The sequence below is a fragment of the Indicator indicator genome, chromosome Z (assembly GCF_027791375.1).
Source record: "Indicator indicator isolate 239-I01 chromosome Z, UM_Iind_1.1, whole genome shotgun sequence".
Lineage (NCBI taxonomy): Eukaryota > Metazoa > Chordata > Aves > Piciformes > Indicatoridae > Indicator > Indicator indicator.
The window spans coordinates 37,506,360-37,519,664 of NC_072053.1; positions in this window are offsets into that span (position 1 = coordinate 37,506,360).

The following is a 13,305-nucleotide window of genomic DNA, read 5'->3' on the forward strand; positions in this document are numbered from 1 at the left end:
GAATAAAATTAGAGGTATCAGCTGTACATTCCCCTTGAGTGGAATTGAGCATAGTTCTCAGTGCATATTTATGGAATGCTATTACCTTGTCACATTCACTTTAGTCATGTGTATTGAAATGTTTGAAGTGCCTTAGACTCTTGCCATATTTTCAGAATAAAATTTCATTATGCTGTTTTACTCCTCTCCTGTTTTACATGTGATTTGTAATCATCCAGTAATGCTGCAAATAACAACTGCAGCAGCAAAGCAGAGTGGGTTAGAGGACTAGATAGCTCAACCTTTAGGGGCTGCTGCTGATGCAAACAGCGTCAGTGCCCAAACTAGCTTTCATGTGCTGACAGGCAAAGTAAAAAGCTTTGCCAGTGACCTGTCTTGGCAGTTTTTGCGCATGCTGGCTGGGGTGGACCCTTTGCTGTTTAGAAGTGGCCTCTTTCAGCCATGCAAAGCACTATAGAGAGGCACCAGCAGACAGTATTCAAGTGGTTTACCTGAACTTCAAAGTAATTACCAGTTGAAATATAGACTTCCAGCTTTATATTCCAAAGTATCCTGGCAGTTTGGTGAAGGGCAGGCTTTTTCGCTGGCATTGGAGCAAGTCCTAAGCTAATGTCTCCATGTCCTTGTCAGTTCAGATCTACCTGATGAGACACAGAAGTACACACAAATGCCTTCCTTCAGGGGACCTAAACATTTCTGTGTCCTTCCTCGTTCCCTATTTAAGTCCTTATTAGTCCAGGTTCTCCTATGTAGTTGTCTTGAAGTAGGGATCCGCTGAAAACATTTGACTTGGCCTGCATGGATGTGGCTTGAACTGCGTGAAGTTTCTGTGAGCTTGGTCAGAGCTGGTGTGGTACTTTGTGGTACCAGTGTCACACTAGTTCCTTAGTCTTTTGGAGCGTCCCTTGGGAAAAGGGTGGGTGAAGTCTTTCTGCTGGGACAGGGGGAAGGACATGTAATAAAAAATGTCAGTCTTCGCTTGGCATATAATTGCTTGTAGATTCTGTCTCTGCCTGATGGTTAAAGAGTTATGTTACTGACTTGCCAAATTACTGTGAAAATAAGGTCTTTCCACTGATGCCAGACTGATAGCAAATGGTAGCAGCAATTGTGTAAAAAAAAAAAAAAAAAAAAAATCCATTGCCTTGCCATCTTCACTCAGATGAGTGAATGCAGGCTGTCCTGTGTAGCAGGGAGCTGAGGTGTGCCCCACACAAGCATTCTTCCAGCAACCTCAGAACTGGTCACATGCAACACGTGACACCAGCACTTTCCAATAAATTCCTTGTTCACTTCACAACTAGGTTAATGCAAGTGCCTTGGACATGGCAAGAGTGGCTTTTGTTTCATTTTCAGGACGGCTGATCTTCCACCTCTGGCCACACTTGGACCAACTGTCCAGAAAGCAAAGTCAAGATAATCTGGTTTAGTCTTTGAGTTTAAAATATACATGGTGCTGGAATTAAATCAAACTGATGAAGTGAAGAAAAAGCCTATCTTCTTTAATCCTTCTTCTGGCTCTGATTTTACAGAAAACCATGTTAACTTATTTATACATGCTTCCCTGTATCTAATGGATTTGATTCTTATCTACTGGAAAAACTACATTGCTAGAAGAGAATTTGGACCAGAGACAGGGTTCTGCTTTCAGTTTTGCCAAGAATGTGACTTTTATTTAGCACTGATTTGACCCAAACCAGTCTAGTTGTGCTTTCTAAAGGAAGTTAGTAATCATACTGTCAACTCCTGCTCATATCTCTTTACAGTGGTTTTAGCTAGTCTGCAAGGAGCAGCGAGTTGTACCTCTTGATCCTTGTTGGTCTTGTCCAACTTGAGATACTCTGTGACAGCAGTTTTAAACCCAGTAGATTATACTCCAAAATCTGACTTTGTTAGAGAGTATGCTGAGTCATTGTAATGCCACTGTATTGCTGTAGGATATATCCTAATTAGTAACATGTCCAATAGATCTTTGCCCCGCAAAAATAGGTTTTTAAACAATTATCTTTGTTGCTGCACTACTACCTTGCTACTGTGTTTCATTTAGCACACAGATATTTGAAAAAAAAGGGTCAAAACAAAAAAATCAAAACACTCATGAATTCAACTTTGCAGAGCAGAGGGCCATGACTTATTTTCTGGGTTGGCACAGCTCCCTGTCTCTCTCTCTCCCCACAAATCAGTGGGAGTCCTGGGCATGCAGCTATCATAGAAGGGTTTTCAAAAACTGGTCCAGTGGTTTAAGTGTCTAGTCACCAAACATATCTGAATCCTTTTTTTTTTTTTTTCCCAACTTGGAAATAAGCAATGGAGGGCCAAGATCACTTCCCTATTCCTGCTGGCCACATTGTTCCTGATACAGGCCAGGATACAGGCCTCCTCCTTGGCCACCTGGGTACACTTTTTTTACCCACCCCTCCCTCCACCATCGATAATTTGTTTCTCAGAAACCAACACGTCAGGGGTTAAGATTTTCTGAGTGATCGTATTGCTTTCTGATGACCTCCACTCTCAGAATATGACCCTTCCAACTGCATGCAAGAGTCAGGTTATGCAACTCGGAGTTCCTGGATTTATTTAGGTGACATTTTCCTGGTAAGTAAAAGGGCTGACCCAGAACTGGCCTGGAGCGTTAGAAAATGTTAGATGAGGCTGTGGTCTCTCCATTTCTGTGCAGTGTTTAGTTTATTCCTAAAAGGTCATTGCCTTGGGTTAAAATGCCTCATAAAGCAAAGTGCCTCCAGTTTTAGCTGTATGGTGAGGTAGGCCATCGTGGTATGCCATGTCAGAAAGATCAACAAAAGCGACCAAAACTCTGAATGTGCTTGTGGATGTAGGTGAAAAGTAGAGAAGAAATTGACTATTTTACCAAAATCAGTGAATGTGAAAAAATCCTATTAGGGGAGACTTAATGGATTGAGCAGCTGCATAAAAAAATAAAAACCTTTTAAATTACATCCCCTAGCATTTTATTCTCTTGGATGGCCTTCATGTCTCCAGGAGCTTGGCACCGGAAACAGTTCACACTGTGGAAGTCAAGCCCTTCTCCAGGAAATAGTTGTGAGGTTCCCAAAATCATTTGTATCCATCAATGCCCTCTGCAAGCCAAGTTTAATTCCAGCTGCTAATGCTGGGTAGCATTTATCACAGGTGCTGGGATTAAAGGGTTTACCATGCATACTGGCTCTGAACTAAACTCCCCCTACACACTATTGCTGGCATTTCTTTGTCAGTTCAGAGCAGATGGTGATTGACTGCCAGTATATCCAAGCATGATATTGTCATCACCTTTGAACTCCAACTGTTGGTGAATATATAAAATCTCTGGCACTTTTTCAAGACTGTAAAACATGCCACTGCCTTTTTCTAGTTACACTGTCATAACATAAAGTGAAAAGAGGCAAGGGTTACTGATACTGCATTTCAGTATGATGGAAAACAGCCAACAATACTGATCTAAATGCAATCACTGAAGAAGACACTTTTGCAAAACATACTTTAAGAGGTTTCTGATACAGCTGGAAGAACTCGAGTTATTCTATAAATAACTTTTATGTCTGTTTCTCTTGGTGTCTCATACTTTTGGCTGAGAAATCTGCTGCTCTGGGTTCAGTTCAGCCCTGATGTGAATAATGCAAGCCTTGGCATTGATCCCTGATGCAGAGGATTGGCTCTTCACTGGGATGGAAGCAGCCCAAAGCTGAAGTTGTCCTCCTGCTTCTGAAAGCCATGACAGAGCTGGCTGAAACAGCAGTCATGCTTTTAAGTCAGCTGCAAGCAGCCCTATTCTGTGGGATGTGTGTGTGCGGGTCTGTAAACTTCATCCCTTCCTGCTCTGTGTCTGCATCCAGGTCCACCAACTGAAAGCTTAACTGCAAGCATTTCTTTGCTAAAAAGAGGTACTTTCAGGTCTTCAGTTCACATGAGGATGCTTGGGCCTTCCTCTGAGTGCCTGATGTGGGACAGCGGTAGGAGGCCAAAGAGCAGTGTTGGAGTACATGCAAGGAGGATTTTGCATTAAACAGTCTTGAAGTGACCACGATGAGATTAGAGTCATAGACTTGTTTTGGTTGGAAAAGACCTCTAAGTCCAACCATTAATCTGACACCACCATGGCTGTTAAACCATGTTCTGAAGTGCCGTAACTACACGTTTTTGGAATATCTCCAGGGATGGTGACTCCACTACCTTCCTGGGCAGCCTATTCCAATGCCTAACCACTGTTTCAGTAAAGAAATTTCTCCTAATATGCAATCTAAATCTCCTCTGGTGCAACTTGAGGCCATTTCATCTCATTCTATCACTTCATATTAGGGAGAAGAGACCAACGCTTACCTCAATACAACCTCCTTTCAGGTAATTGTAGAAAGCAGTTAAGATCTCCCCTCAGCCTTCTCCAGAGCAAACAATCCCAGTTCTCTGAGATGCTCCTCACAAGACTTGTTCTTCAGGCTATTCACCAGCTTTGTTGCCCTTCTCTGGGCTCACTCCAGCATCTCAACCTCCTTGTAATGAGGGGCCCAAAACTCAACACAGTACTCAACACGTGGCCTCACCAGTGCTGAGTACAAGGCCAAGATCACTTCCCTGCTCCTGCTGGCCACACTGTTCCTGACAGAGGGCAGGATGCTGTTGGCCTTCTTGGCCACCTGGGTACGCTGCTGGCTCATGTTCAGCTGGTTATCAACCAGAATCCCCAGCACCTTTTCTGCCATGCAGAAACTCTTCCAGCAACTCTTCGCCAAGCCCATAGCATTGCATGAGGTTGTTGTGACCCAAAGTGCAGGACTCAGCACTTGGCTTTGTTAAATACCAGATAGCTGACCTCAGCCCATTGACCCAGCCTGTCCAGATCTCTTTGCAGAGCCTTCCTCCCTTCGAGCAGATCAACACTTCCATCCAATTTAGTGTCATCTGCAAGCTTACTCAGGGTGCACTCATACAGATCATTGATAAAGATCCTAAACAAGAGGGGCCCCCAGACTGAGCCCTGAGGAACACCAGCCACCAACTGCTGAGGGCCAACCATCCAACTGTTTTTTAATCCAGTGAAGTGTTGACCCCTCCAAGCCATGGGCAGCCAGTTTCTCAAGGAGAATACTGTGGGAGACAGTGTCAAAGGCTTTACTAAAGTCTAGTTAAAAACCATCCATAGCCTTTCCCTAACCCACTAAGCAGGTCACCTTGTCATAGAAGGACATCAGGTTCATCAAGCAGGACCTGCCCTTCATGAACCTGTGCTGACTGGGCCTGATCACCTGGTTGCCCTGCATAATGGCACTCAAGACGACTGCTCCATGACCTTCTTCAGCATCAAAGTCAGACTGACAGGTCTGTAGTTCCCCAGGTCCTCCTTCCAGTCCTTCCTGTAGATGGGCATCATCTCGAGTCAGCTGGGACCTCCTCAGTTACCCAGGACTGCTGGTAAATGATGGGAAGTGGCTTAGTGAGCACTTTTGCCAGCTTCCCCAGTACCTTTTGGTGCATGTCTTCCAGCCCATAGACTTGTGTATGTGTAAGTGGTGCAGCAGGCCACTAATGATCTCATGGATTATGGGGTCTTCACTCTGCTCCCCACCCTTATCTTCCAGTTCAGGGGCCTGGGTACCCAGCAAACAACTGGTCTTAACTACTAAGGTCTAAGGCAAAGAAGGTATTGAGTAACTTAGCCTTTTCTTTATTCGTTACCACTATGTTCCCCCCTGAATCCAACAAAGGTCAGAGACACTCCTTAGTCCTCTTTTCGTTGCCAATATATTTGTATCACAGAATCAACCAGCTTGGAAAAGACCTCAGAGATCATCAAGTCCAACCTATTACCTAATACCTAACACCTTCTGATGACTAAACCATGGCTCCAAGGGCCACAGCCCATCTTTTTTGTAACACCTCCAGGGACGGTGACTCCACCACCTCCCTGGGCAGCACATTCCACTGGCCAATTACTTTTTCTGTGAAGAACTTTCTCCTCACCTCAAGCCTAAACTACCCCTGGTGCAACTTGAGACTGCATCCTCTTACTCCGCTACTGGTTGCCTGGGAGAAGAGACCAACTCGCACCTGTCTACAACTTCCTTTCAGGTAGTTGTACAGAGCAATAAGGTCTCCCCTGAGCCTCAAAATCATGTAGAAGCATTGCCTGCTCTCTTTAACAGCTGGAGCCAAATTAATTTCCAGTTGAGCTTTGGCCCTTCCAATTTTCTCCCTGCATAGCCACAAGATAATGTTGTAGTCCTCCCAAGTGGCCTGCCTTCTTCCTGCACCTTTAAGACTTGAACACAGTGTCCAGCCCTCCTGGACTGCTTGGTCCCTCAGGACTGCCTCCCAAGGGACTCTGTTGACCAATCTCCAAAACAGGCCAAAGTCTGCCTGCCCCAAGTCCCACATGGCAGTTCTGTTGACCCTATTTTTGACTTCTCCAACAACTGAGGACTCCATCATTTTGTGATTGCTGTGCCCAAGGTGGTTTCCAACCACTTCATCACCCACGAGTCTTCTCTGTTCACAAACATAATGTCCAGCATGTGTCTTGGCTCTGTCACTAGCTGTGTCAGGAAGTTCTACACACACTCTAGGAACCTCTGGGACTGCTTCCTCTCTGCTGTGTTTTCAGCAGATGTCAGGAAAGTCAAAGTCCTCCATGAGAACAAGGGTTAGGGATTGTGGGACTTCTCCCAGACCTAAAGAATACTTTATCTCTCTCTTCAACCTGGTTCAGCGGTCTGTAACAGCCTCTTATCAGGACATTTGCCTTGCTGGTCTTGTCCTTGATTCTTACCCATAAACACCTGAATTAGCAGTTTTCCTAACACACAAACAATGGCTTCCAGCTCCTCCTCTTTGTTTCCCCATTCTGCATTACTGTAGAAACACTTCATTGGTCTAAAGCTCTTGCCATGTTTCTGTTCTAATTCACAGAATCATAGAATGGTTTTGGTTGGAAGGGACCTTAAAGATTATCTAGTTCCATGGGCAGGGGCATCTCCCACTAGACTAGGTTGCTCAATGGTCCATCCAATCTGGCCTTGAACACTTCCAGGCAATGGGCATTCACAACTTCCCTGGACAACCCTTGTGACCAGGTCTCCATTTTCCTTCTGGAGAAGCCCCACATCTTCTCTAGCCTTCGTCACTGATGCATCTGATTAAATTCTTCTTGTTCCCTTTCATGTTTCTGTGTGTTAGTGCAGAGATATTTAAGATGGGTCTCTACTGAAGCTGATTCCTACCTGGCTGTTCTCAGGTGCTCCTGTAATTGCTCATTCATCAGTAACCCCAGTGTCTTTGCTGCTGCATGAGTCTCCATTCCCTACCTCCACTGATATGGCAGACCAAAAGACCTTGCTAGTACACTATCCTTCAAACATTGCTGTGCTGCCCTCAGGCTTATTTCTAGCAAGCCCAGTGTTGTACCCTACCCCCAGGGCCTTTACGACCAGATAGCTTTCCAGCCACTCTCCCACCAGCCTGTATCATTGCATGGGATTGTCATGACACAAGTGGAGGACCCAGCACTTGGCCTTGTTAAACCTCATCCAGCTGGCCTCGGCCCAGCCAGCCTGTCCAGATCCCCTCTCCCTTCCCATCCCTGAGCAGATCAACATTCCCACCAGTTTGGTGGCATCTGCAAACTCAATAAGGGAGCACTCAATCCCTTTATCCAGACACTGATAAAGATAGTAAATAAAGTTGCCCCCCCAAACTGAGCCCTGGGGAGTATGTAGAGTATTATTAAATATATTCAGCCACAAATAGCAGGCCTCAATCTCCATGTCCTCTAAGTACCGCTACAGCTATTTCCGGGATTATTACTGTGATAACATAAAGAGTAACATTTTTTCAAAGCAGTGCATGTGCTTTTGTATTATGTGTTAAGTGCTGACCTAAGTGGAAGTAGCAAAGAGATATTTCTAGGAGATATACCAGTAATTCTTTTTTTCCAGCTTTTCACTTAATGGCTTTAGCCATTGTTGCAGAAAGATCCCTTGCTGCATTCTCCTTAAGAGCTTTGGCTAGCCACAGAGTTGAAAAGGTAGCTCATGCTCCTGTAGTAATATTGTTCTTCCTTGCTCAGCCACATTAACTTCACCTCAATGAAGACAGGACATTTCTTTCACATGCTTTGGGGAAGAGGCTGATTAATAAAGATCCTCCTCTACTTCCTGGCCATGGTATCAGAACTTTTTCTGAGGCATGAAAAGCCACCTGCTCTCTCTGGCAATCATGCTGCAGTGCCCTACACTGGTCTTGGGCATTTCTGAGGCCAGAAGAACAACTTTAGAGCCAGCCAGCCAGCCAGCCACTTGGTACTGAGGGGGTGTGACTATGAACTCATTCTTGCAAATTTATTGTAAGAATTTTCCAGTCCAACCACATATATCTGCTTAGAGGCCTTTTATTGCACCCCACTAGCCTAACAGGAGGAGACTGTAAATCCCTCCGTTAAGCTGTGTGAACAAAACCACCCAGTGCCTTCCTGCCATGCCCCGCTGATCTGCTGGAGAGCCCAGGTGCACCTCAGCAGGATCCTGACTGCCGCCCTGGGCCTCCCTGGTGACTTCTCTGCAGAGATGGGAGACCTCTGCAGACCGGATAAATCCAACAAGCTTGCAGAGACAAATAACCACCCTCTGGCAGAGCAGTAAGGTTTTGTTGGGGTTTGTTTTGTGGGTTTCTCCCCGTATTTTGGTATTGGTTCAGTCATTTTCTTCCTCTGTTATTAATAAAATATTCCAGCTGCCTGCCTGCATGTATGAGCCAACCTACTGGTGTTAGACACTTTCTCTCACTAACTTAACCTTGAATTAGAAGCCCGTTCTTTTCTACACAGGCTTTGTGCTTACAAGGAGCCCAGCAGTATTCTCCTGAAATACCAGGTCAGGATAAGGGAAAACATTGTGATCTGTGCCCTAGAATCACCTCTGGAAGAACTGAGAGCACTGTTGCCGTGACAGCTGCTAACAGAGCGGTAAGCTCCACAGACAGAGAAAGGAACCACCGGGATGATCAGAGGGCTGGAGCACCTCTCCTGTGAGGACAGACTGAAAGAGTTGGGGCTGTTCAGTCTGGAGAAGAGAAGGCTCCGAGGTGACCTTATTGTGGCCTTCCAGTATCTGAAGGGGGCCTACAAGAAAGCTGGGGAGGGACTTTTTAGGATATCAGGTAGTGATAGGACTAGGGGGAATGGAATAAAGCTGGAAGTGGGGAGATTCAGACTGGACATGAGGAAGAAGTTCTTCCCCATGAGAGTGGTGAGAGCCTGGAATGGGTTGTCCAGGGAGGTGGTTGAGGCCCCATCCCTGGAGGTGTTTAAGGCCAGGCTGGATGAGGCTCTGGCCAGCCTGATCTAGTGTGAGGTGTCCCTGCTCATGGCAGGGGAGTTGGAACTAGATGATCTTTAAGGTCCCTTCCAAACCAAACCATTCCACGAATTGATGAACAAGTGATCTGGATGTTGGGATCAAGAGCAAGACCAAGTTTGCAGATGACAACAAAATGAGTGGGGAGATTGACACTCCAGAAAGGAGAGCCACCCTCCAGGAAGACCTGGACAGGAAGAAGGAATGGGCTAGCAAGAACCTTATGAAGTTCAATAAGGACAAGTGTAGGATCTTGTACTCAAAAATATGTAATCCTGGAGCTCAGCTCAGACTGGGATCCACCTGCCTGGAAAACAGCCGTGTGGAAGGGACCTGGAAAGCGTGAGTGTGGGACTGAAAAGAAGACATGCTACTTGTCAAACCCTGACTCTTATGCTTCCCTCCTTTACTGCTGACTGTAAGCAAACTAATGAGACCTTTACAATGAGACTGTCTTTCCCACTGTTTTGATTACATCACAATACATCTTAGTGTGTGAAAGTCACTCCTTCTGTTCCCTGACAACATTTCGAGCCCAAGGCACTCCCTAGTTCCATTGCTGGAACTGACATTGTCTCTCTCTACCACCATCACATTAACTGGTCCACTTATAAACTATGATTAAGTGTGCAATCCCATATCACTAGGTCTGGGACATCTGTTATTTTGACCATCTCTTGTGAGTGGGACTTAATATTGACAGTTACAAAGATTTTAGAGACCTTCTCTGAAAAGGAAGAAAAGGGAAATGCAAGATATTTCTTGTATCAACATTTCTCCATAACAATAAAACTGGGGCTCCATATCAGCCCAAATTTTAACAAAAGGGATGTCATGATGTGACCAGGTAAGTATTCTTTTTCTGTGTAATTTTCATTTTATTCCTAAAGGTTGCTTTGAAAAAAATCAAATGAGTGATCTCATTGGAGCAGAGAAGCATAAACAGGTACTGGAGGCTGGTTAAGGTATGTGTTCTTCATCCAGTGGATCAGAATATCACCAGACTATCAGGTAAAGTGAGTATCCAGGAAGGTATTTAAGGTATGTGCCACTCATCTAGTAGAACATGGTGAATCCTACAAAGAGGCATTATGGGCTATTGTGTTAATAGATACTTGGGCAATTTTAGAGGTACTCACCTTCAGGCACCTAATGAGTGATCTTCTAAGACAACGGTATTGTGAATTTATAGAAACTGTCTTCCAGTAGTGAAAAGGCAATGCCTTAGTTTATTAAAAACAGCAAAGAAAAAAAAACACCTTAAACAACCATGCAGTGAAAGCTGCTCTTTATTCTCAACCTTACTATGTGTTACCTGTTACAATTTCAAACTCTCAATCTATTTAAAAAGACTTTACTCAGGCAATATGAATACTTGCATGCACTTAGTTGGAGTGCCTGAGCTAGGCTCAGAACACCTTTATTCTGGCATCTGAGAGACACTGTTTGCAAAGGGATGACAGAAAATTAAGATATCTGACTAATTACTTTCCATACAATGTCCCCACCACCAGATAAGGCATCTTTGTATCTAGGCAAAGATAGCCTAATTAAAATTAGTAGCCTGGCAACTGAAATAATTTGTAACAATATGTTACCTTCCTTAGCCTCTTCTGGCCAACAGAATTAAACAATCTCAATTACTCCTAGTCAATGTGCATATAATTCTTACATCAACCCCAACACTGCTGACCAGGTGATAGAAAACTGTTACCTAAGGAAGACACCTACCCAAGTGCTCTGATTACCTGTATCTTGATAGCACTAAGCAAAGCCTTAGAGAGATGTAGGTCTCCTGGGACCCAGATCTCCTGGGTCCCTCCTCTGGATTCCTGGCACAGAGGAGGTATGAGCTGGAGAGTCCTTGAAGATTGGGGGTCAGTACACTGTCTGCAGCATTTGGGGACCAACTCTGAACTGCAGGACTGCTCTGGGGGCTCCATGGCACTGTAGGCAGATGAGAAGCTGCAGGGGAAAAAAGTCAGGCTGACTGGGATGAAGAACCCCTCTTTTTCAGCCTAGGAGATGTGAAAGGTCAGCAGCTCACATCAAGTCATTTCACAGCATGGCTGCTTGAGTAACAGCCATTTGACTTTCATTAAAATATTTGGAAGAGCTCAGATTCCATCACCCATGCCCCCTTTTCCCTGCAACTCCTCAGTGGGAAGGGGGAAGAAATGGGGGAAGAGCAGCACAACACTTTACTTTTAGACATGTGCCACACTGACTGATTTTAATGGGATGTCGCACAGAATGAAATGTGTTCCCTTGAGAACAGAATAGTATGTGGAAAAGACACTTTCTATTTATTTAGGCTTAAAAAGAATTAGAAGATAAATTCAGAAAGAACTGTTGTAACAACATCTTTTCTTCTATCAAGCATCAAAACGAGGAGCAAGAAATAATAATGCAAAAATAATGAAATAAATTGGACAGCAAATAAAATATAGCAAAAAATGCCCCTTCTGTTATCTCAGTTGAAACTCTCTCTCATGATCATAGATCTCCAGCTGCCTTAAGTTATTGAAGATCAGGAACATAAAATAATAAAACCCTACATAATTTAAAAGAAAGGGTAGGTAATAAAGCAAATGCTTTATAATTTGAAATGATCTATTTGTTCCTTTAAATACCAATCTCAGTTTGCTTAATGAAGCAGAAATTTAACTGTATCCATTAAAAGAGTAAAGACCATAAATTAAAAAGTAGCAATTAACTGTGTTGCCTGTTTTTAAGAGGTTGGAGTTTAGTTCTTCACACTCTGGCAGTCTATCAAACTCTACTCCATTACAGATGTCTTAGAGCTGAATTGATGATGATACTCGAAACTAAGGGCATTCTCTTCCATAGTCCTACCTTCATGAAAGAGCTTGAACATATAGATGGCTTATGGGATTCTATCATTCTTACAGTGTGAATTACAAATGTTAGAAATGTCAGCTTAATGAGTCATGCAAGAGTCTTCAATGTTCTAAGTCACTGGATCCAATTAATTTTTAAGTATGCCTAAAATGAACAATGAAGACAGAGAAGAAGCAACCCAGTGAGTATGGGGAAACCCCCATATTCACTTTTTAACCTCTATTTTGGAAGTTGAACCTAATAATGCTTCCAAATAACTACTGGGGTCAAATACTAACAATGATTCAAATCTCAGAGGAGCTGAGAGCATGCCCTCTTCAGCCTTTAAATCTGCAATGAAATTATTTTAACTTGCATGGATAAATGAGGAAATGAAGAAACAGGTGATATAGTTGAAATATGGTAATTTTTTTTTGTTTCCTTATGCTTGTTAGGAGAACAACTATTCACAGGGGTGACATGATAAACATATACATTTTAAAAATATCTCTGTTCTATTTGCTTCATTGTACTTAAAAACTGCTTTGTACTTGTATTGCACTTGGCACAATGCAAGACACTGAATTTTGTGTCTAGTGAATTGTGTTTTTCTAGACGACTGTGGGCCAACTTCATTGATTGATCTCACAGCTATGAAGGGGATACAGGTAGGCTTTTCTCAATTTTTATATAAATAATTTTTACCATAACCATTAAACTCTAGAGTCTGATGAGTATGTGTCTTCCTAATAGACGTGTTTGCTCAGGCAAGAATCTCTGGTGGCTTTTCTCAGCTGCGGCTCATCTGCAGTTACTGATGTTGTGCCCACCTTTCAAGGGCAGGAAAATGACAAGCAGAGTGCGAATGAAACTCCTACTTCAATGGTCATCAAAGCACAGTACCTGCTGTGATAGCCTGTTCTTTAATTTTATCCCTTCTAACAAGAAGGGATGCCAGCATCCCTTTGTGCATTCTTTGGAGAAAGATCCCATAGATAGGTGTCACGCCTTATCTTCCCAAAGGAAAAGAATGTGAAATGATGGTGCTGAAGAGCACATACATTTTTACCCACTTTACAAGTGGTCTTTGCCAGCAGAGCTGGGC